The following is a 26,485-nucleotide window of genomic DNA, read 5'->3' as shown; positions in this document are numbered from 1 at the left end:
TTCTAATACCGGTAATGCCATTCCACGCCATCTCTCCGCGGACAGTTCGGAACATACCACTTAGTCGCGCAGCTCGTCTCCTTTCTCCCAATTCTTCCCAGCCCAAACTTTACAAAATTTTTGTAACGCTACTCTTTTGTCGGAAATCCCCCAGAACAAATCGAGCTGCTTTTCTTTGGACTTTTTTCCAGTTCTTGAATCAGGTAATCCTGGTGATGGTCCCATACACTGGAACCATACTCTAGTTGGGGACTTACCAGAGACTTATTAGCCCTCTCCTTTACATCCTTACTAAGAAAGTTTATCTGAATGGTCTCAATATTTCAGGAGAATCAGTCTTGTGAGGCGAGTTCCGCGGACAAATTTAAAACTAACAAGATAAATGTAGGGAAACAACAATTAAGAATAAAATAAATGACAAATGAAAAGAACGAATATAATTAAATATTGAAAATAAAATGGTCGGCCTCGGTGGTATAGTGGTTAGTGTGATTAACGGCCAACCCCGGAGGTCCGTGTTCGATTCCCGGGTCTGCAAAAAAAATTGAAAACTGGTACGAGGGCTGGAATGGGATCCACTGAGCCTCAGGAGGACAACTGAATAGAGGAGGGTTCCATTACCACCTCAGCCATCCTCGAAGTGGTTTTGCGTGGTTTCCCACTTCTCCTTCAGGTAAATCCCAGGATGGTACATAAGTAAGGTTAGGGTGCTTCCTTCCTTCTTCTTTATCTATCCCTCCCAGTCTCCACCCCCTCCACAATACTCCCGTTCAGCACGCCAGGTGAGGCCACCTAGGTCGAGGTACTGGTCATCTTACCCAGCTGTATCCCCCGATCCAAAGTGTCACGCTCCAGAACACTGCCCTTGAGGTGGTGGAGGTGGGGTTCCTCGGTTGAGTCCGAGGGAAAAAATTAACTGTTGAAGGTAAACGGATTAAGAAAGAAAGAATTAAATAAATAAAAGGAAGAAAGAAAAGTTTAAGAGGGGATGGTTGCCTAGTTGAAATTCATTATAAACAATAACAACCATTGATAATACTCTTAAGTCTAAGAATAGTAAATACTGGTCGGCCAACTATATTAATACTATTGATCTATCAATAACGCTTTTGTTTTTTGTTTAGTTTTTGGGACCAAGCTCGATAGTTGCAGCAGTCGGTTATGGGCGGCCAGTATCCAGTATTCAGGAGGTAGTGGGTTCGAATCCCACTCTCTGCAGCCCTGAAGATGGTTTCCCATTTTCACACCACGCAAATGTTTCGGCTGTACCTCAATTAAGGCCACAGCTGCTTCCTTTTTTGCAGGTGGGGACCGAAAGAGCGACATGGCGAATTCCGCAGTTCCGCAGTGTGAAACATATTTACAATACAGCAACACAATGCAAACGTCAAAAGGTAAATGAACGAGCAATGGAAAGAGTAAACTAATGACGAAAGTAGCGTAAGAAATTTAAAAGCTAACAAGGTAAAAGTAGTGAAGCACAATTAGGAATAAAATTAATGGGAAATAAACAGAACGAGGAAAAATATAGAAATTAAATCGAAGAGGTGAACTTACACTGTATTACATTATGTGCAATACAGGAGCAGAAATTAGAAGAGAAGAAAGGAATTTGAAGGAAAGTAACTGATTAAGTTACGGAAGATTCGATTAAAGGAGGCTATCGAAGAAAAATTCCCAAGTTTCTGTCAGAAAATAAAGAGTTAAGGAGGGCAGGAATATGGGAAAATAAGTTGTTTGAACAAGAGGAAGGTGGGAATACGGAATATGAAGGGGTGAATTTATCCTGGTTTTGCGAGTTGGGACATGTAGGGAAAAGAAGGATACAGGTTCAGGAGAAAGAAATACTGTTTATTTGGCAGGCAATCAGAGCAATTATGCATCCACAGCAACTGGAATTCGTTCAAGAGAAACTAGAATTCGTCGAGCCAGCAGTATGAATTGCAAAAATGTCATTTTGTTACAAGCTAAGGTCAGCCGTGACACCAATCCACCTTGGTTCAGAAATACTAATGCATACGGCCCTGACATTGCTCTGTTTGTAAGAGGACAACAGTTCCTTTCCATCGACGAGGTGACAGAGACTGCAAGTAAGTTCCTAAGTACACGTTCTGTGGATTTCTACAACAGTAGCGTCTATGGACTTCCAGAGCGTAGGAGAATAAAACCCAAGTGCTTAAATCTAACGAATACAATACAAGTACGTTTCACACCGCACAAGTTGCATACAGTACATAATTCAATTTCTTACCATAACAAAAATACGGAAGGAAACTTCTTCAAAATAAGTAAGGTTATGTATTATTTTTTTTTATTTGCTTTACGTCGCACCGACACAGATAGGTCTTATGGCGACGATGGGACAGGGAAGGGCTAGGAGTGGGAAGGAAGCGGCCGTGGCCTTAATTAAGGTACAGCCCCAGCATTTGCCTGGTGTGAAAATGGGAAACCACAGAAAAACATCTTCAGGGCTGCCGACAGTGGGGTTCGAACCTACTATCTCCCGAATACTGGATAATGTTATGTATTTTTAAAAGCCCATGGCGCAACAGTCCCGAAGGGCCATGGCCTACCAAGCGAACGCTGTTCAGTCCGTAGGCCTGCAGGATTTTAGGTGGCATGTGGTCAGCACGACGACTCCTCTCGGCCATTGTTCTTGGCTTTCTAGACCAGGGCTGTTTTCTTATCGTCAGATAGCTCCTCAACTCTAATTACGTAGGCTGTGTGGACCTCGAACCAGCTCTCAGATCCAGGTAAAAATCCCTGTCCTAGCCGGGAACTGAATCCAGGGCTCTGGGTAAGGGACAGTCACGCAACCCCTAAACCGCGGGGCCGACAAGTTTATGTATAACATATTTATAATTATTGTGATGTATATGTCATATGCCAGAGTAAGTGCGTGTCCTGTAGTATGTATGTACAACCGCAGAGTCGGTAATGAAGTGAAGTGAAGTGAATCTTCGTAGCGAGTTTTGCGACCGGATGCCCTTCCTGACGCCAACCTCATCAGAGAAAAATGAGACGAAATTAATGACGCGGTGTATGATATTAGAAAGGTTGAGGGTGAAACCCGGTGCCGGGACATAGCCTACTCGTATCGAATAACACCAAGCGGTCTGCTCTCGGTTTAACTTCACCATCTGACGGACGAATCACCTTCAACGGCGCCATATGCTCTCACTTCACTGTGGAGAGATTAAGAATTGAATCCAGGCTTTTGGCAGGCAATCTGGTGACTACCCTGCCGGTCAACATTCTGATGGGGAAAGCTTTTAGGAACAATGTCTAGTACTGTGTATTGACTGCGCGTCTTTTGATTCATATGGACAAAGCAACGATGAACGCAACGAAAATAGTACGATATATTACGTCGAATTGTTCCTTTTACTTCAATACACAAGCCTCTTTAAAATAGCCTGGATAAAATACTGTATAAAATATAAGAAAGTTGTTGAAATTTAAACTTTCATGTTAAAGGAATAAAAATAAATTGTCACTTTATAACTTGTTACATTCGTTTTTCTATTTAAACGTGAAACAGCCACTAACTTCGTAACGTACGTACACTATGAAAGCAGTGATGTAATAATACAGTGGGCGATGAAATGTGCATTAAAGTTACATCTTCGCACATATTTCACAACGCAAAAACGCCTAGTTTTTCTTGTGGTAGTAGATAAAAGTCATTGATGATTACATGTTTAAATCTAATAATAATATTACTGGCTTTACGTCCCACTAACTTCTTTTTTGAGGTTTTCGGAGACGCCGAAGTGCCGGAATTTAGTCCCAAGGGAGTTCTTTTACGTACCAGTAAATCTACCGACACGAGACTGTCGTATTCGAGCACCTTCAAATACTACCGCACTTAGCCAGGATCGAACCTGCCAAGTTGGAGTCAGAAGGCCAGCGCCTCAACCGTATGATCAACTCAGCCCGGCCATTTTTTTAATCTACCACACACGTTTTGAATCAGTTACGGTATTTCTCTCCCTGCTCTCCAATTCCGACAGAACATAATTTGTTATCATAATTCAGTCGACCACATAATCTCGATTCAGTGTCCTCTGTTTCTGATAGAACAATTTTATTACTTTCATTGACCTGACTCACAAGGGGGCATTCCCTACTCGTCACCACGGATTTCGCTCAAATTTATAGAACATGCAGGGCTTGGCTAGAAATGAAAGTACCCGAAGTGGGAACTCCAGATGGCGAAGTTTATATAAAATAAAAATATAAATATAAATGTTGACGCGGCTCTCGCACCGTATAAGCCACGTACGTTAGTGCGCATGCCGTGCAGTATTTGGATTAGGGGTAAAAACTCGGACTAGTAATTCGATGGTCGTTCGTTCGACTACCCAGGCGGAGACTTTTTTTTTTTTTTTGTTTGTTTGTCTCTCAACTTTTATATTATTCATTTTCCCATTAAGCAAAGAGGTGAATAATTCATTTTATTTATTTATTTATTTATTTATTTATTTATTTATTTATTTATGTATGTATTTATTTATTTATTTGTACGCAAAAGGCATAGACAAGGTAAAAATTTGGGATTTCATTGTCAGACTTTTCAACAAGGGATTGTAATTAAAGCGCGTACGAAAAGACTTTGTACAATATCTACAATTAAGCGCTCATTAAAAAATGACGTCCTATACGCCCTTTTGCATATAAATAAATAAATCAAATAAATTGTTCTGTGGTATAGTGGTTAGCGTGATTAACTGCCACCCCCGGAGGTCCGGGTTCGATTCCCGGCTCTGCCACGAAATTTGAAAAGTGGTACGAGGGCTGGAACGGGGTCCACTCAGCCTCGGGAGGTCAAATGAGTAGAGGTGGATTCGATTCCCACCTCAGCCATCCTGGAAGTGGTTTTCCGTGGTTTCCCACTTCTCCTCCAGGCAAATGCCGGGATGGTACCTAACTTAAGGCCACGGCTGCTTCATTCCCTCTTCCTTGTCCATCCCGTTCAATCTTCCCATCCCTCGAAAGGCCCCTGTTCAGCATAGCAGGTGCGGCCGCCTGGGCGAGGTACTGGTCATCCTCCCCAGTTGTATCCCCCGACCCAGAGTCTGAAGCTCCAGGACACTGCCCTTGAGGTGGTAGAGGTGAGATCCCTCGCTGAGTCCGAGGGAAAAACCAACCCTGGAGGGTAAAGCGATTAAGAAAGAAAGAAGTAAATTGTTTAGTCCGCCTCTGTGGTGTAGTGGTTAGCGTGAGTAACTGCCACCCCCGGAGGTCCGGGTTCGATTCCCGGCTCTGCCACGAAATTTGAAAAGTGGTACGAGGGCTGGAACGGGGTCCACTCAGCCTCGGGAGGTCAAATGAGTAGAGGTGGGTTCGATTCCCACCTCAGCCATCCTGGAAGTGGTTTTCCGTGGTTTTCCACTTCTCCTCCAGGCAAATGCCGGGATGGTACCCAACTTAAGGCCACGGCTGCTTCATTCCCTCTTCCTTGTCCATCCCGTTCAATCTTCCCATCCCTCGAAAGGCCCCTGTTCAGCATAGCAGGTGCGGCCGCCTGGGCGAGGTACTGGTCATCCTCCCCAGTTGTATCCCCCAACCCAGAGTCTGAAGCTCCAGGACACTGCCCTTGAGGTGGTAGAGGTGAGATCCCTCGCTGAGTCCGAGGAAAAACCAACCCTGGAGGGTAAAGCGATTAGGAAAGAAAGAAATAAATTGTTTATTCCGCCTCTGTGGTGTAGTGGTTAGTGTGATTAGCTGTCACCCCCGAAGGCCCGGGTTCGATTCCCGGCTCTGCCACAAAATTTGAAAAGTGGTACGAGGGCTGGAACGGTGTCCACTCAGCCTCGGGAGGTCAACTGAGTAGAGGTGGGTTCGATTCGCACCTCAGCCATCCTGGAAGTGGTTTTCCGTGGTTTCCCACTTCTCCTCCAGGCAAATGCTGGGATGGTACCTAACTTAAGACCACGGCCGCTTCCTTCCATCTTCCTTGTCTATCCCTTCCAATCTTACCATCCCCACTAAGGCCCCTGTTCAGTATAGCAGGTGAGGCCACCTGGGCGAGATACTAGTCTTTCTCCCTAGTTGTATCCCCCGACCCGATGTCTAAAGCTCCAGGGCACTGCCCTTGAGGCGGTAGAGGTGGGATCCCTCATTCAGTCCGAGGGAAAAGCCAAACCATGACGATATACAGATTAAGAAAAAAGGAAGAAGAAATAAATTATTCACCGCTTTGCTTAATTGGAAAATGAATAATATAAAACTTGGGAAAAAGTCTCCACACCGGGATTCGAACCCATGACCACCGAATTATTAGTCCGAGCTCTTACCACTACATCAACTTCTCCTCGGCGTTCGTAATAACGTACGGTACGTGGCTTATACGGTGCGAGAGCTGCGTCAACATTGTTCTTTTTATTTTTATTTTCTATACGCTTGGCCATCTGGAGTTTCCACTTTGGGTACTTTGATTTCTAGCCATGCCCTGCATGATCTACAAATTTGAGCGAAATCCGTGGTGACGAGTAGGGAATGTTCCCTTGTCAGTCTGGTCCCTTGGCTTTGACAATATGCAAGTGAATGCAGCATTACAACGCTATAGCAACACCATTTCTTACAGCGCCATTCACTGTGGGAAATGGTGTGAAAATATAGCCTTCAGGTTCAGTAGGCTTGGCAGGCTGATATACCAGTGGGAAAAACGACGGGAAACCAGTAAGCATCTCATTTTTAGTATATTTTCATATGACTCAAAAGTAAGGTTTTATGTTAATCCTACTAGTTGCTTTACGTCGCACCGACACAGACAGATCCTATGGCGACGATCAGACTGGAAAGGGCCAGGAGTGGGAAGGAAGCGGCCGTGGCCTTAATTAAGGTACAGCCCCAGCATTTGCCTGGTGTGAAAATGGAAAACCACGGAAAACCATTTTCAGGGCTGCCAACAGCGGGGTTCGAACCTACTATCTCCCGAATACTGGATACTGCCCGCACTTAAGCGACTGCAGCTATCGAGCTCGGTCATGATAATCCTTGCTAGATGGTGACCGTTATAAAAATGTCCATGTTTAATATTAACAAATCATGCGGAAATGGAGCTCGTAAGTTGGGGGGCCCTTTACCCCCCCCCCTTTTTTTTAAATTCTTGCAAAATCTCAGCCCCATATTTTATGTTTAGTGGATGCTAAAGTTGTATTCGCTACAAAGAAATGTTCGATATTGCACAAGAACCCGAGAGTTGTTTCTTATTCGGCTACAATAACGGATATTTTAAAATTTCTCATTCCCTCCAGTAATTATTCTCTAAACTACTGACAAATTCTCCTCATTTGCAATTTCTTCACATGTTCTGAGTCGATCTTCTTCCATTCATTGTGAAATGTAACTGGGAAACAATGCAAGTCAAAAAATGAGAACTTCTGAAAATCGAAAATAAGCAAAACTACATTAAACATACTTATCTTGGCTGAACTTTCAATTAGTCAATGAGAAATACAGGTCAAAACAAAGCTAATACTTGTAAGAAATATTGGACTACGCATATATTTATGTGAATTTGTGTCAATTTTACAAAATATCTGATAACAATATAACTGCCGTGCAAAATTCCTTAGGAATTAGTACCAGTGCAAGGACCAGCGAGGTTGATGTTAAATTAATATTAAAGTGTGTATTTTTTTATTTTCAAAGGTATACTCACAAAGTATACACTAAACCAATTTCGTACCTTACGCGTTGGCCGTGCGGTTAGGGTCGTGCAGCTGTGAACTTGCATTTGAAGGTAGTAGGTTCGAACCCAACTGTCGGCAACCCTAAATATGATATCCCATGTTTCCCCATTTCCACACCAGGCAAATTCTGATGTTGTACCTTAATTAAGGCCACGGCCGCTTCCTTCCCAATCATATCTGTTTCCTGCCCCATTGTTGCCATAAGACCTGTCTGCGTCGGTATGAGGATGGTTGCCTAGTTGTACTTCCTCTTAAAACAATAATCACTTCCACCACCAATCTGCGTCGGTGCGACGTTAAGCCAATCGTAAAAAATACATGAGATGTCAGAAGATCAAAGGAGAACCTGTGAGCGCTTTCAGCACCCATTCTATGAACTTCTTGGTATGCTCTATGTACAGGCACTTTTATTTTTCAGAAATTGTCTGTTCCTAGATGCCATATATTCCTATGCTGATGATCCCCTCAAGGTTAGCCTTGGTCTCCCCTGACATTTCTCTCCAGCGGAGACAACTATGGCCACCGCACTTCCTCTATCCGTCAGACATGTCCATGCCATCTCAGTGGTGGAGCATAATCCTCCTCGTAACCGGTTCCATATCCATCTCTATTCTTACAATCTACAGTCAATCACAGCGGGTAGCTCTCACACTCTGCTGTAACACATCCATTTCCACAGCCTCAGTCTTACTCACTTGTCTCTCGTTCATTGTCCACACAAATGTATAAACCCCAAACTGAAGCAAGTTTCATCGTCCTGGAGAAAGTATATTCCATACAATGAACCATTCCATACTCCTTAATATACGTAGCAGTTGGAGTCCATGCAACTACGGGACTCGTGGGCTTACTCAACCTGGCCAGAGAGAAGGCGTTACCTTCTACGTGGCCCGCCCCACCCCTTCAGGGTGGATAGATAGGCTTACTCAGCGGAGTTCATCAGGTATTTGTCAGGTCTGCCTACTAACTAGGAATTTCACTGCCGGACGAAAACTTCGGGTATGTGCACTGACTCGTTGTTCATCTCTACTTCTGATTACGTGGGGATTGTTATTTTTTGTACCTACGATGATAACGTTAACCACAATTAACGTTACCTGCACCAGATCTCATAATAGTGTTATGGTTTTAGTCCCCAACTACTTCTACGGTTTTCGGAAACGCAGAGGTGCTGGAATATTGTCCCACAGGAGCTACTTTACGTGCCAGTATATCTACTGACACGAGACTAGCGTAGAAAGGCAGTGCTCCGTGTCTGAGTCACTCATCTCACCCAAACTTCGTCCTCCTGAAACAGGGTATATCGGTAATATTTGTAAAAACACGGATATGATTTTTCGCTGGGAACTTACCTGAAATTAGAGCCATCAATTTTTCAATAATTTTGCCTGGACAGAAATTCGACACCGTGGAAATCAGTGTTCGTCATACAAACAAAACATGTTTTTAGACGATCTTTTGATACGATTTTCCATCATCACATTTGACCTCGATTTCTTCAAAAACTAGGCGGTATCTACTTAAACGCCAAAACACATCTCTCTTTATTTTCAATATAGAACGTCCCTCCAAAATTTCATCAAAATCGATGGGGACATATCAGAACCTTCCTTTGTAAGTCTTCTTCGTCTTCTTCCTCGCGTTATTACCGTGTGCCATACAGTAGGTACAATTGGCACTGAGTTTTAAACCGGTTTCTACTGTCTTTAACTGGCGTCTCTTCTAGGTCAAAATACACACGGTAACATCGTCGAAGGGAACAGAATCATTCGTATAATACGTTGAGTATTTAGCGAATATCTATGGCCATAAAACTGTGAGATAAATCAGCGACCATTTTGTTGGACGTATAACTTGATAGGTGGGGCTTTCTTATCACATCGCATGGGAATGTTGTGTATTTGATCAGCTGTCATATTGGTGGACATAGATCAGGATTTATTACGATTTATCGGAACTCTATTTTCCCTGTGGGTGGAGTTAAGGGATACATTATATGTCGTAAGAGGCTACTAAGAGGGAAATAACCAATGAATCTTTGCTCGCTCTCTCTCGTATTCCAAGCCCAAAAACATATCTGTGATACTAGGCTATGCTTCCCCGTGTAGCGGAAAAATTTACATCTGCCCGTTTTGCTGTCATGACTTGTTTGATCGAAGTCTGGAGATCTGTCGCTATAACGGTAGCCACGTGGATAGTTTTCCCACCACGGACTACAGCTGGTCAGCCCACCTGATTGGGTGTCTTCACAGTGGGCTCTTGCCACAATCTTTCCCTTCATCAGAAGCTTCACCGAGGTGTCTGCTAAGGTTGAGCACTATGTTCCTGTTACGGCACATTGTGCCGGTGCACGGTTATGTTCCGCTGTTCCGGAACACCGAGTGTCAATTGTTCCGAAACATTCTCAAGAGAGACCGAGACAGTGACTCGCTGTCCCGCCAGAACCGCCACTATGCACTGGTCTTCTTCTACTAGCTGACTGTCGCTACCGGCTGAGTGACGCCACTTGCTGGAGTGTTCCGTGTTCTGTCACATCCTCTTTGTTCTGTGAGTTCCGTTGCGCCGACAACTGGCCTCCGGTAAATGCGAATAAGTAATGTTTTCTGTTTTGTTTTCAACTGTTTTGTAAGAGTGTTTTCATTGAAACCTAGTAATACAACGGTACGAAAGACGGTAAACTTTGCATAATTTCGCATCGGAGTCATGTTTAGGATTTTTTTTAGAATAAAACCGGACAGAGTGAAATGCAATGCATGTTCTTCTATTTTGTCTGCAAAGGAATCTGTAACCGGCAATATGAAAAAAACATTTCAAACTTAAACATCCCACAAATTCTATTTTCGTGTTCTGCTTGTATATTGTGTTTAAGTTTTATTTTCGTGTTCTGCTTGTATAGTTTTACCTTTAATCTCTTGTTCCGCTTGTATATAGGGTTTAATTTTTATCTTCTTGTTTTGCTTGTATGGGTTAATTTTTATTTTCGTGTTCCGCTTGTATATTGTGTACGTAATAAAGTACTGACGAATGTTTCTCCAACTGTGTGAGTATATTTTTAACTGGTGAAAATAAAATTGTGACATTTTTAAACACATCTACTGTCAGTGTACTTGTGACAGATGTATTTCGGAATGAATGAAAACATTCTTATCCTAAGAACAATACTTATACATGACATTTTTGGGTGCGTATTTCAGAGTTCCGACTGCTTTTTCACGTGTCGTGAAGTTTTATCCTGGTCCTAATTACTCACAATACAGGCCGATGCTTTCAGCTGGTGAAAATATCCTTGGATTAGATACTTTTAAATACCTGTACTGCCATTGTGACTGTGTTATGTGTATTTCATTTGACCGAAAAATCTTAGCCTAAAATCAACCTTTAAACGTGAGTTTTGGGCACGAATGTCAGTGTTCCAACTGTTCCTTCACGTTCCGTGCAGATTTATGCTGGCCATAACTACGCACAACATGTCCGGTACAGAAGCACTTTTCCGCTGATGTGGAGCATGTCATGTTGCCTCACGAAGTTCTCTCTACTGCGCAGTTACAGTCCCGTGTGCCATGTGCCGGCACACTGTTCCGAAACACTCCATCTCAAGCTCCTAATGTTCCGGAACAGCTGACTGTTCCGGTCTGCCCAACCGTAGTATCTGCTATTCTGGCGATGTGCCCGAAGTCTCTGAGGTAAGCCTAGCCTGGGTGCCTACTTCTAACATGGACATGTCGGTACGGTGTCCATTCTAAAAAAAATCGTCGAATGTGTCAGTAATCCCACATTTCAAAGATCTCTAGTCTTCTCTTATCTTTCTGTTTGATTGTCCAGCATAAGTAGCAATGACCAATATGAGGGAACAAACGAGCTGCAGTTTTTTGTTCTTCGTTACTGTCCGGTCCTTCCATATCCTGTTCTGCTTTGTGGTAAGTGCGGGTGGGGTATTTCCTCCTAAATTATCCTGTATGAGAAGTTAGTGATACGTTTCATGTTTCCTTCCCCTTATCACCCTGATACAAGTGACATTACGCAAAAAATATTAATCAAGAAGATTGAAGAACATGTTCCCAATATGTATTTTCATTAAAATTGTGATATGCTAGCTTATCGTGAGAATCTAAACGAGTGTGTGACATGTTTTGGAGCTGATTTCTCAAGTTCCTCTTTGATAGTGTTGGATAACACCATTCCAGATGATATTAGCCTTAAGCATACACTATCTGTACATCTTAATATCAAATTTTCCTTGTTGATATCGACCTTGATATGTCCCTCCAGCAAAGTCACATATAAATGTACGATAGCTGCATGTGCATAACCCCAGGGGCTCACACCTGGTGCTAACCGTGTAGCAATAGCATGCCATCGCTTCCAATGGGTAGGCTCACATTCAGTAATAATAATAATATCCATGATACTGTATAGGCTTTTTGGCTTATGCCGTGTCAAGAAAATAAGGTGAAATTCTTTACGTTTCGCAAATAACTGTGTTTTGTGTCATTAGAAGAAAATCTCGACTGCCCCCGAGAAAGGCTTCTTAAACGACTTTTTGAAATTTAGACGTAAAGGATTTCACCTTATTTTCTTGACACGGCATAAGCCAAAAAGCCTGTACAGTATCATGTCTATAAGTACGGGCCGTGAAAGCATCAATGGTAATAATAATAATAATAATAATAATAATAATAATAATAATAATAATAATAATAATAATAATAATAATAACAATAAGTCTGTTCGAGTATACATCGCGTCACGAAAACTAGTAGTAAATATCCTCTAACACTATCTTGCCAATATCCTCCAATTCTTTGACCATGTGACTCCATACAGAAATCTGAACCGATTATTGAACACCAACTCTCTAAAATTCGTGTTGGACGTAAAGAGAATGGTACTACAACCCACTTCTAAAATTTCAGAACTTATGTTTATTTGATAGCCGGCCCCGTGGTGTAGGGGTAGCGTACATGCCTCTTACCCAGAGGCCCCCGGTTCGATTCCCGGCCAGGTCAGGGATATTTACCTGGACCTGACGGCTGGTTCGAAGCCCACTCAGCCTACGTGATTAGAATGGTGAAGCTACCTGAAGATAGCGGCCCCGATCTAGAAAGCCAAGAATAACGGCCGAGAGGATTCGTCGTGCTGACCACACGACACCTCGTAATCTGTAGGCCTTCGGGCTGAACAGTGGTCGCTTAGTAGGCCAAGGCCCTTCAAGTGTTGTAGTGCCATGGGGTTTGATTTGGTTTATGTTTATTTGTTACATAAGGTTATTCACGTAACATGTTACACCTATTCACTTTTAATCCATTGAGGACAGTCTGTGAATGCAACCCCTATGGGGCGTTAATTTCCGAAGTGCTGTAAGTCCAAAATTGTCGATTATATTCATTAAGCCGTCCTTTATGTACAGTACTGACAAAGTAATATATGTCATACTTCAGAAATTACAGGCAAGGGAACTAGGGAACAAGACAAAGTTGACGTGGTGAAAGAATATACTCAACGCTTCAGCATTCCAGTCTGTCAAACATAAGATAAAATATGTATAAAACACTAATAATCTGCGGACCTGGAAAGATGTGTTGAATTATAATATTGAAGCCCGGCTGAGAGTCTCAGACGGTTAAGGCGTTGGCCTTCTGAGCCCAAGTTGATAGGTTCGATCCTGGCTCAGTCCTATGGTACTTGAAGGTGCTCAAATATGTGAGCCTCGTGTCGGTAGATTTACTGGCGCATAAAATAACACTTACAGGACAAAATTCCGGCACTTCGGCGTCTCCGAAAACCGAAAAGTAATTAGTGGGCCGTAAAAATAATATTACAATTCTAATATTTCAACCCTCCATTTCTTTACTGTGAAAATATTCTTGTTATTTTCATGTGTGTTACCTCCAACTTGCGAAACATATCCCCAGTCCACCCAGCCTTCAGTCACATACAGAACTAAACTTCATTCATGTCTGATCTTACACAATATTGAAACTAAAATAATACGAGTAATATGTGCTCCGTGCGTTCGCTGTGCATTCAGAACAAATTCGGTATTTTAATTTACCTGCCTTTGTCTCATCCTTGGCTCTGACAACATGAAAGTGACTGAGGTATGAGCGATGCTAGTAATACAATCCCTTATGCAGTCAGTCCATTTCGGAAATGGTATGAAGGTTAAGCTCATGGGGTCAGTCAGTGTGCGCATGCCAGTGGGCCGGGCGAACTGACATGCATTAGTATCTACTGGTTCAGCGAGGAAAGTAACGGGAACCTATCCCTTTCCCTAATTTCCTGTATGACGCTTCAGTGAAGAGGCTGTCTATGAGTACTAAACATTCATATGCCGCCTCTTTATTTATTTATTTATTTATTTATTTATTTATTTATTTATTTATTTATTTATTTATTTATTTATTTATTTATTTATTTATCGAATGGACTTTAGTGTCGCGAGTGTCCGAGGACATGTTTGGCTTGCCTGGTGCAGCCCTTGTAAAGCAGAACCTCCGATGAGGGGGAGCACATCTGCAGGATATAGGAACTGCGCGCATTTGTAGTGGAGGTTAGTATTGCGTATACCGAGCTCGATAGCTGCAGTCGCTTAAGTGCGGCCAGTATCCAGTATTCGGGAGATAGTAGGTTCGAACCCCACTGTCGGCAGTCCTGAACATGGTTTTCAGTGGTTTCCCATTTTCACACCAGGCAAATGCTGGGGCTGTACCTTAATTACGCCCACGCCCGCTTCCTTCCCACTCCTAGCCCTTTCCTGTCCCATCGTCGCCATAAGACCTATCTGTGTCGGTGCGACGTAAAGCAAGTAGCAAAAAACAAAAAAAACCAAGAAGTATTGCGTGCGAGTTGCAGGAATGTTGGAGACAGTACAAACACGCAGATCGCAATCCAGGGGAAAGAAACATGTTAGGTTAAAATCTTAGTCTCTGCTTGGAATCGAACCCGGAGACTTCTAAACCGAAGGGGACTACGCTGATCATACTAGAAATAGCCACACGAAATTATTTTAGTCGACCCACGAATCATTTATTTTCCAATGTACGTCCGTAATGCAGTTTAAAGATATGTGAAGTTTTGACATTGATCTCGCTGTAAATTCTTGGAAACATATAGATAACCCCGGATAACGTTTTTAATAATAATAATGTTATTTGCTTTACGTCCCACTAACTACTTTTACGGTCTTCGGAGACGCCGAGGTGCCGGAATTTAGTCCCGCAGCAGTTCTTTTACGTGCCAGTAAATGTACCGACACGAGGCTGTCGTATTTGAGCACCTTCAAATACCACGGGACTGAGCCAGGATCGAACCTGCCAAGTTGGGGTTAGAAGGCCAGCGCCTTAACCGTCTGAGCCACTCAGCCCGGCGATAACGCTTTTTGGACAGAAAATGTTTCAAATATTCGTGCCTAATGAAAATAATAATAATTTATGTGCAATGTATTGCTTTATAATATGGGAAATAAAAGGTAGGTCCACTAGTGGTTAGTGTGATTAGCTGCCACTCCCGGAGGCCCAGGTTCAATTCCAGGCTCTGCCACATAATTTGAAAAGCGGTAACGAGGGCTGGAATAGAGTCCACTCAGCCTCGGGAAGTCAACTGAGTAGCGGGTGGAGGGGCGGGGTGTTCGGTTCCCACCTCAGCCATCTTGGAAGTGGTTTTCCCTGGTCTGACCACTTCTTCTCCAGACAAATACCGAGATGGTGTCTGACTCCATGGCTCAATGGTTAGCGTGCTAGCCTTTGGTCACATGGGTACCAGGTTCGATTCCCGGCAGGGTCGGGAATTTTAACCATTATTGGTTAATTTCGCTGGCACGGGGACTGGGTGTATGTGTCGTCTTCATCATCATTTCATCCTCATCACGATGCGCAGGTCGCCTACGGGAGTCAAATCAAAAGACCTGCACCTGGCGAGCCGAACATGTCCTCGGACACTCCAGGCACTAAAAGCCATAAGTCATTTCATTTTACCGAAATGGTACCTAACATAAGGCCACTTCCACGGCCGCTTGCTTCCCTCTTCCTTGTCTATCCCTTCAGATCTTCCTATCCCCTTCACAGGGCCCCTGCTCAGCATAGCAGGTGAGTCCTCCTTTCCAGTTGTATACCCTGACCCAAAGTTTCAAGCTCCAGGACACTCCCCTTGAGGCGATAGAGGAGGGATCTCTCGCTGTGTCCGAGGGGAAAACCAAGCCTGGACGTTAAACGAATTAGAAAAAAAAGGAAGAAAGAAAACAAAAGCTAAGTAATATTGCTAAAACAAAGGTATTTCCTGTAGAAAGCCTGGTCGTGCCATAACAATTTTGCAACTTTCTGGAATAAAAGGCGAAGTAAAATGAATAAAATAGAGGCTAATGAATACAAGGTTATTTAATGTCGGATGCGGGCATTTCTCCTTGCATTCTTCAGTACTATTTAGTTACATATTTTATTATACATTTTTTTTTTTTTACTTACTTCAGCTTATCGTATTTATTTCTGAACTCGCCGGAGTCTCCTGGAAACACTTTACTCTTGGCCGGGTTTATGATGCTCGATGCCCTTTGGACACCACGCTATATTTCCTTTGAACATTTCAATCCCGAATCGACCGGGATTTGTACCTTAGTCGTCCGGGTGGAAAACCAGCAGCTAATCCAATGCCCTAATCACACCCTTGAGGATTTTCACTGATAATGTACCATTTCACGAAGAATCGTTTATATTAAACATCATTGAATGAGTTACTTATAAAATGACACTTTATCCTGTTTTGACCAATATTATAACTTATGTTAGACATTCAGATATCCGAGTATAATAAATAAGAACATAAAGAATTGATTAAAGCAAAGTAAGGGGGAGTGGACAAAGGAACGAAAATAAAACGTGGGTTGATGTGACACCCCAGGCCAAAATAATGTGAGTAGTCTAGTTTTAAGTCGACACCGAAGAGCATGACTTCCACCTTAACAAACTGAACAAATCAACTGCGTGCTCCTGCTACGTAGCTGTGTACTCGCGAGTTGGTGGATTTGACCCCACTGTCGGCAAAGTTGATTTTTTTGTGTTTTCTCATTTTCACACCAGGCAAATGCTGCGTCTGTAACTTAGTTAAGGCAAAGTTGCTTCCTTTCCAGTTCTAGCCTTGCCCAATCCCATCGTCACTATAAGGCCTTAACCTATCCACGTTGACTGTCAGTATACATAGCTAGAAACGTCCCGGTGGCCAAACCATTCTTTCTACTGTGCATATTGTAAATCAGAAGTTAAACAAGCGATATTTGACTCAAGTGTTCAATATAGATACTAAATACAAATTCCTAGTAGCGCGAGATACCGCCGTGGCTCCACAGGAAGTTTCACTATATGGTTTGGGCTAGATGGCCAGAGCGGTACAAGAAGCTTGCATTGCTTGGTGGTACTCATTTTAGCCTACAGACTTTGCCACGATTTGTTTACTAGAGCATAACACTACAGTCCCAAGGCACTTATTGTTCTACAATAGAGTCGTGAAGTGATGGTGCCATGTTTCACCCATTCTACAGCAAATACTCTCAAGGCAACCGTATACATCACGAAAGCCTACATCAATACAACTATTGTAGATATTGTAAAAAGTGTAATTTAATATTTTCTATGTCAAAATGAATCAATTCTTTTCATGAATATTAATTCCTATAAGTTATTCCTCCTTGCCAAATGTTCATTGGTAATTTTGCTATGTTGTCGGTGAATTTTGTCATTTTAGAAATGCAAATATGCTCATTTTTATGCCAAATTTACTGGGTTATGCGTCAGGTATCAGCTGAGAAATATGTATATGAGTGCAAGGATTTGGAAGGAATTGGTGTGGCCTATTGATATGGTAAGCACAAGCATGGAGTGAAAATGGGAAACCACAGAAAACCATTAACGGGCCTCCCAACAGTGCTCAAACCCACCATCTACCAAATTCCGAGCGTGCGAATTAGACAACCTGGTACACCAAAGAGCATGGCTAAACGTCTTCTTCACCTTCTTCTACCGCTATTCCCACACCTGTGGGATCGCGGGTACGAACTGCGTCACACGTGTAGATTTGGCCCTGTTTCACAGCCGGATACCCTTCCCGACGCCAACCCACTATTGCATGTTTCTCTAGTGGTTGGTAGTGTGGTGTGTTGTCTGAATATAAACAGAAGAGTGCTGAGACAGACAAAAAACACGTCCCTGAGCCAGAAGAATTAATCAGAAGTGATTAAAATCACCGATTCAGTCGGGAATCAAACCCAGGACCCACTGAACCAGAGGGTAGTACGCTGACCATTCAGTCAACGAGTCGGATAACAGCAGGGCTAATCTTTTTGTAAAAACTCACATATTACTCATAAAAGGAGGTAGGACTAATAATAAAAATAAATTGTAATTTGGGACCCAGGATTTGCTGCGAGGCCATAGCGGTACGCTAGCACAACAAATTCAACAGCTCAGTAATCCGCCGGCCTGGCAGGGAAAGTCATATAACAACACCTGTCAGCGGTACTCGGTACCCCCATGGCTTCACAAGAAACTCAATCAATGGTACAGTGTGCCGTCCCGGCAGCCAGCGTATTAACACACTTCTGATCACAATCATGAGGGGATGGTTGCCTAGGTGTACGCCTCATTAAAACAGTAATATCCACCACTATCACCTATTCTTCGTACATCATATCTTGTGGATATTATATAACGTACTGCAACTGTATTAACTTCGACCTTCATAAGATTAAGGGGGTCCAATTTGATATCCTCTATAATTCGTGGAGAATATTAATCTCAATCAAATCATGGACCTTTCAGTTGGTAAATAGCCAATTATGGTTGATTCAAGTAAACATAAATTGATTGCAATCAGAGGAAATGATTAAACTGTTTTATCTTTATATAATACAATGGATAAGTTATGCTGTTATTAACTTCTTACAGATTTCGCAATAATGGTTTATCGTTTTAATAACTATTTTAGGGTATAAAGGTAAAACATTTCATGCAGGAAATCGTGAAAAAAGTGCATTTGCCCAGCAATAAAAGTTTTAGGCACTCGCCTCCCGTACTGGAGATTGTGGGAGAGAACGTTGCTAGACTCGGCACTTATTTTAGAGTAGGGATAAGATAGCTTATTGCAATTAATGTTAATGTCCTCGTGACATATTTTGAGGGTCAAGCGGGGAGATCATGAAGAATTAATCAAAAGAGAAGAATGGAAGATGCTTTACGTCGCACGGACACAGATAGGTCTTATGGCGACGATGGGAGAGGAATGTCTGGAAGTGGGAAGGAAACGGCCGTGGCCTTAGTTAAGGTACAGCCCCAACATTTTCCCGATGTGAAAATGGGAAACCACGGAACACCATATTCAGGGCTGCAGACAGTGGGGCTCGAACCCACTATCTTCCGAATACTGGATACTGGCCGCACGTAAGCGACTGCAGCTATAAAGCTCGGTAAGAGAAGTATTAAAATGAGACTTTCAGATTTGGAGAGACAAACCAAACCCATGGAGGAATAGCCCCGAAGGGCCTTGGCCTACCAAGCGACCGCTGATCAGCCTGGAGGCCTGCAGATTGCGATGTGTCGCGGTCGGCACGACGGATCCTCTCGATAGTTATTCTTGGCTTTCTATACTAGGCCCACTATCTCACCGTCAGATAGCTCCTTAATTGTATTCACGTAGGCTGACACGACCTCGAACAAGCCTCGGATACAGGCAAAATTCCCGACCTGTCCGGGAATCGAGCATGGGGCCTACGGGTAAGAGGCTACCCCTACACCTCGGGGCATGCGATAAGGAAAGACGGAGTTCTTGAAAGGAAGGGAAATTAAAAACTTACCCAGCTTCCGCTAAACCAGAGTAGACGACCCGCAGTAAACAGCCTGCTACTTTTTTATGTCCAGAGTTCCGAATTTGCCTCTTCATCTTATCCTAACCCTCCACCCTCCCTTCTTGCCAAAGGTACTATAAATCATTAGCATTGTGGCTTATGTTTCCAATTATTTCCGCAGAATAAAAACAGTTTGTAAGAAGAGAAAAATAATTTTATATTTGAATCAAAATTGTCCGCCTCTGTTTTGTGGTGGTTAGCATGATTAGCTGCCACCCCCAGAGGCCCGAGTCCGATTCCCGGATCTGCCACGAAATTTGAAAAGTACGAGGGCTGGAACGGAGTCCACTCAACCTCAGGAGGTCAAATGAGTAGAGGTGGGGTCGATTTCCACCTCAGCCATCCTCGAAGTGGTTTTCCGTGGTTTCCCACTTCTCCTCCAGGTAAATGCCGGGTAGGTACCTAACTTAAGGCCAAGGCCGTTTCCTTCTCTCTTACTTTCCTGTCCGTTGCAATCTTCCCATCCCTTCAAACGTCCCTGTTCAGCATAGCAGGTGAGGCCACCTGTGCGAGGTTCTGGTCCTCCTTCCCATTTTTATCCCCCGACCTAAAGTCTCAAGCTCCAGAACATTGCCCTTGAGGCGGTAGAGATGGGACCCCTAGATGTGTCCGAGGGAAAAACCAACCCTGGAGGGTAAACAGATTAAGATAGAAAGAATCAAAATCAATACAACACGAATTCAAAAATTAACTCCTAAAAACGAATTTATTATGAAGGTTCCACCTATTCAGTATTTAACATCGAACCCGGGCCTCCGAGGGTGGCCGTTAATCACACTAACCACTACACCATATAGGCGGACATTTAATATCTACCATTAGATAATTAAATAGTTACGCCTATTTTAAGCACATGACAATGACACGTTTGTACAAACATTTTTTAATGCGTATAATCCGTTTTTAAACCTCCGTGGCTCAGCCTCTCACCGCTGGATACCGTGGTTCAAATCCCGGTCACTCCATGTGAGATTTGTGCTGGACAAAGCGGAGGCGCGACAGGTTTTTCTCCAGGTACTCCGATTTTTCCTGTCATCTTTCATTCCAGCAACACTCTCCATTCTCATTTCATAGCATCTACCAGTAATTAATAAATCACTTCGGGAGTGGCGACCCCATCTTACTAATAGCCTATATATGATTCATTCATTACATCCCTGACCCGGTCAACGACTGGAAAACAGGTTGTAGTTTTTCATTTTTAATTTTTTTAAATAGCAGATATTAAGTATTGAATAGATGAAACCTACACAATACATTATTTTTAACAATTACTTTTTGAATATGTATTTAGAAGTTGCTTTACGTCGCACTGACACAGATAAGTCTTATGGCGACTATGAGACAGCAAGGGCCTAGGAGTGGGAAGGAAGCGGCCATGGCCTTAATTAAGTCACAGCCCCAGCATGTGCTTGGTGTGAAAATGGGAAACCACGGGAAACCATATTCAGGGGCTGCCGACAGTGTTGTTCGAACCCATTATCTGTGTTGCCAAAGTAACAGGTTTTAAGATACTACAGTGAGTGTTGGTCGATATTTCTTTCACACCATGTTCGTAACAGAAAATCCTTTAAACATAGCCCAAACCTACCTCAGTATCGTAGGACCATGTCACGCAGAGTTGGAAACTGACAGGGAGAAAGAGACTAGATTTAGTACAGAATACAGTTTCATGCCCTTGACGCTGATGGCTTTGTAATAAATAATATAGTGAGATTCGAAAACACTTCGCTTCAGACAAGCCGGCATCATGGTCTAGGAGTAGCGTGCCTGCGATTCGCGGCCAAGTCAGGATTTTTACCTGGACCTGAGGACTGGTATGAGGTCTACTCAGCCTAAGTGGTTACAATTTGAGAGCTATCTGACAATGAAATGGCGACCTCGGGTAAGAAAATCAAGAATAACGGCCGGGAGGATTCGTCGCATTGACCATGTGTCACCTTTCTGGCTGAGCAGCGGTCGCTTGGTAGGCCAAGGTTCTTCAGGGCTGTAGTGTCATAGGGTTTGTTTGTTCGTTTCAAATAAAATTCCACTAGATAATTATTATTGCGATGGTCCATAAAATCTACAGTACGTATCTTGGACGTATTCTGAGTAGTGGCCCTCTTTGTGTTCAGGCGGCTAGGGCTATACTATCCACCGGAAGTCCCTAAACCGTCAAAGGAGAAATTCTGACTAGGACTATGTGAAAGTAAGGTAGATTTTTTCTTTACATAAATTACCGAGCTTAGAATATGTTAAGCAACCCTCCAACCTATTAAAATCATGGAGTCCAACTGCAGTTTGACAGACCAGGGCTTGTAGGAGACAGCTTGGCGAACAAAATGGAATTCGATCGAGAGCTAGTGCTCGTAGGTTCAGGGGGCCCAGGCATCGACTGCCAACCGGATCGGAAGAGTATTGAGGGATTCGATTCCCTCCTCAGCAATCCTCGAAGTGGTTTCCGTGGTCCTCCACTTCTCCTCCAGGCAAATTCCAGGATGGTACAAACTTAAGGCAACAGCCACTTCCTCCCCTATTCCTCGTCTATCACTTATATTCTTCCCATTCCGCTACATGGTCCCTGTTCAGCATAGTGGGTGGGGCGCCTGAGCGAGGTACTGGTCCACCTTAACCAGCTGAATCCCCTGACCCAGAATTTCACCCTCCAGGACACTGCCCTTGAGACGGTAGAGGTGGGATCCCTCGTTCCGTCCGAGGGAAAAACCAACCCTGGAGAGTAAACGGATAAGGAAGAAAGAAAAAAATAGTTACAGTTACTCCAGAGTCATGTTCAAGTTGCCATTTTAAAGAGAAAGATTTAGAGAACGAATTTAAAAAAACGAAATTAGAATTTTTAGCCCGAAATCGAATTTAATTTTCCCTTAAGAGGCCGCACTTTTCAATATTTTTGTAAAGGTTTAAACTTAATAAGAAATGTGATTGCTTATCTCTCAATCACGCCAGAAACTACGTCAATTATCGGTTTCCAATCTATGATTCCTTAGTAAAACATATTTGTTGAGATCTCTTCTATCATCCCAATAAGTGTGAGTATTAAGTTTCGTTACGCCAGGTATATCACGAGAAAATATACAAATACGAATCTTGAAAAAGAAATAAAATAAAAATCAACACTAATATCAGAGGTCAGGGTTTTTTAGCAAATGTTGGAACTTTTATCTCAGTTAATTAATAGTAGACTCTGAGGGAAATTGTTGGAGACTTCCTAATTTGGTGTCCGGGCCGGTTAGCCATGATCTTTAAACGAGTTGACCTAAATGTTATGTCCCTTAATGATAGTATTTGTATCAACAATGTCAACCTTACATCCTGAAAACAGCAATTTAATGACTGCAACAATTCTCTCGATAAGGCAGTAAATAGAAGCCTGTCGCTGCAAGTAGCAGGCGTTGGTACTCACACAAGACTTATGAAGGAATTAATAATCGCCAATTTACCCCTTTCCAGTCCACTGATGCCTCAGGACGTCATGATTTTTATTTATTTGTTCAGTACATTGAACATTCTCTAGTAGTTTATATGATATATTGGTTGTTTACCTTGTGGTGTCCAGTTGTTACTTGGTGGCAGGGGAGCAGACAAGCCACTGAGAAATCATATACGTTGAACACAGTCCAGAGCAGCATCAGAAGGAAGTGGCTGTGCGACTTGGATCACGTAACTAACAGCTTACATTTGGGTGATAGTAGGTTCGAACCCCACTATCGGCAGCCATGAAGATGATTTTCCATGTTTTACCAATTTTACACCAGGTAAATGCTTGGGTTGTACTTTAATTAAGGCCACGGTCGCTTCCTTCCCACTCCGAGCCCTCTCTTATTACATTGTCGCCATAATGCTGTTACGAATAAAACTCCATCTGTTTCTTTACTCTATTTTATTTTAGGATGGCCCAGTAAATCCACACATAGATATACAAACACAATTGTAATCAGCTATGCATGGCCACACTTACTAATTACAAGTCTATTTACAAGTCTCTCTCTTCCTTAGAGCACAGCAGGTGGTCCGGCCTGTTGATATACCTGGAGACGGTTAATCCTTAAGTCCAGTCACCTCATACATCAGCTGTTTGTAACCCACTGGATGTGAACACAGGGCTACGGGCCACTTGACAACGATGACTGTTCGTTGGTTCGACTCCACAGACAGTCCAGTAATTCACACATTCACATGCAGCGAACACTAAACAGCTGAAGAGTACTCAACAGCAGGACGATACTCACAACAGCCAACATTAATACAAGTCCATTTAACCTCACGCTCATGACAGCGGCTTCCCTCGCTGACTCACGGTAATCCTCACTCCACAGAACTACACCAACACACAGCACTCACAGGTAGTACACGTCTTTCGTTCCGTCGTCTGCAGCTCATCTACTCACTGGATTCTCCGACACCACACTAACAGCTCCTGGTTCAGACCTCGGTGGGACACTAGCGACAGCCAACACCTCTATCGCCCTCACCCCAGCTAACGAACCCCACCACACTGAGTGCCACGCTGACTCTACCACGGAATCCAACACTGGCTCCGAATCCACCACCAACAATGACTACTTATAGCTCCACCATGGAGCCCAACTCTGGCTGACTGTCCGCGGCTAGCCTTCCTTTTTATAGCTCGGATGGTGGGAACCAGAGGATTCGCGAGGTGGCTAGAGGCGGAACATTCCCGTTGAATCTCCAGGAAACTCACCGGTAATAATAATAATAATGTTATTTGTTTTACGTCCCACTAACTACTTTTAAGGTCTTCGGAGATGCCGAGGTGCCGGAATTTAGTCCCGCAGGAGTTCTTGAACGAGCCAGTAAATCTTCCGCACAGGGCTGTCGTATTTGAGCACCTTCAAATACCACCGGACTGAGCCAGGATCGAACCTGACAAGTTGGGGTCAGAAGGCCAGCGCCTTAATCGTCTGAGCCACTCAGCCCGGCCGACAAGAACAATACACGGCAAGGCCGGCCCTTCGCCACAAGCCGGCTGGGAGATTCCCGGTCGTCTGAGTCACTAGCCCCTTCCTGGAAAGTACCGAAAGGGACTACCTCGGTTCTGGCACGTAGCAATACTTACCTGAAAAATAAAGGTTTAATAATAATAATTTATTGCAACTAAAGTGGCTCTCATTTTTACTACAAACTTTGATTGTCAATTTGCGTAGAAGTTTGTCACTGATACCTTCCGATTTGTAAAAGATAGGAAATGGTACCTTTCGCAGATATTTTCACATAAAATACACGCACAGCTTTCGTCCGGTTCCTGGAAAAAGTTATTTCTGCATATCTTGCGATGATATCCATGGACCATCAGCGACGTTACGACGTGGTCGACCTCCTGGTTACTGACTCTACAGGTCTGGACGTAGTAGTAATGTATAATATGTGTCATTTTTCTGACCGAGCTCGGTAGCTGCAGTCGATTAAGTGCGGCCAGTATCTAGTATTCGGGTGATAGTGGGGTCGAACCCCACCGTCGACAACCCTGAAAAAGGTTCTCCGTGGTTTCCCATATTCACACCAGGCAAATGCTGGGGCTGTACCTTAATGAAGGCCACGGCCGCTATCTTACCAGTCTCCCACAGTCTCCCACAAATGCTGGTACTGTACCTTAATAAAAGCCACGGCCGCTTCCTTCCAACTTCTAACCCCTTCCCCCATCGTCGCCATAAGACCTATCTGCACCGAGCAAGTGGCCGTGCGGTTAGGGTCGCGCAGCTGTGAGCTTGTATTCGGGAGATAGTGGGTTCGAACCCCATTATCGGCAGCCCTGAAGATGGTTTTCCGTGGTTTTCCATTTTCACACCAGGCATATGCTGGGGTTGTACCTTAATGAAGGCCACGGCCGCTACCTTCCCAGTCTCTCACAGTACATAAGATTGAGAAAGCACTTCAGCAAATAAATTTAATAGGAAATAGAAATCAAAGTTTTGCATGGTAGCATAGTAAACCTTAGCTTGAATTCTCGTTCCACCGTCCCATTCGTCTGCGTTATCTTTCATTTCTCTGAAGAATTCAAGGAGATCTGTACAGAGAGAGGACACAACTTCAACGAGCCTACCAGGATATATCCATCAGGTGGGCGCTACTGTTGGTAATCGTCTCTGTATTACTTCGTCAAGAGCAGCGGCCCTTTGAGGGGATAATGAAAAATCCCTGCTAACCCGGACAAGGTCTGAAAAAATACTTTGCATTCCCTGACGTGGTTAACAGATGGCTCTAATACCAAGTAGAGCCTATGACCATAGCAGTGAACAAATATAGTCCGGTCATATTTAACCCTGACTAAATTCTGCAATCCACTGTGCTGTCCTGCCATCACTGCTGGGCCACCAAATGTTTCTGCTACTAACTTTTCACCACTATGAAATTCTCGTAACACTCCAAAGATGTTTAGAGAGAGAAACAGCAGGACGGTCACCGCTTACATCACTGAATCACAACTCGTTTGCTGAACGGTCAGCGTACTGGCCTTCGGTTCAGTGGGTCCCGGGTTCGATTCCTGGCCGGGTTGGGGATTTCAACCTTAATTGGTTAATTCCAATGGCACGGGGGCTGGGTATATGTGTTGGCGTCATCATCATTTCATCCTCATCATGACGCGCAGGTCGCCTACGGGTGTCAAATAGAAAGACCTGCACCTGGCGAGCCGAACCCTACCTGGGATATCCCGGTACTGAAAGCCATACGACATTTCATTTCACTGAATCTCACAAATCTCTCTTGAATTTCGCCTTCGGGACTAACATATGTAAATACAGTCGAGAATTGTGCTCTGTTAGAAACGTCTGTACTTTCAGCCCAAACAACTGAAATAAAGTTTGCTTTATTAACCTCATCTTTAATTTTGCTGGTCATAAAAATAGCTATGGCTTCAATAATATCATTTTGTATATCA

This window comes from Anabrus simplex, chromosome 7, assembly GCF_040414725.1.
Source record: "Anabrus simplex isolate iqAnaSimp1 chromosome 7, ASM4041472v1, whole genome shotgun sequence".
Classification (NCBI taxonomy): Eukaryota; Metazoa; Arthropoda; class Insecta; order Orthoptera; family Tettigoniidae; genus Anabrus; species Anabrus simplex.
The sequence above is the reverse complement of the archived record's forward strand: the minus strand, read 5'-3'. Positions refer to the sequence as shown.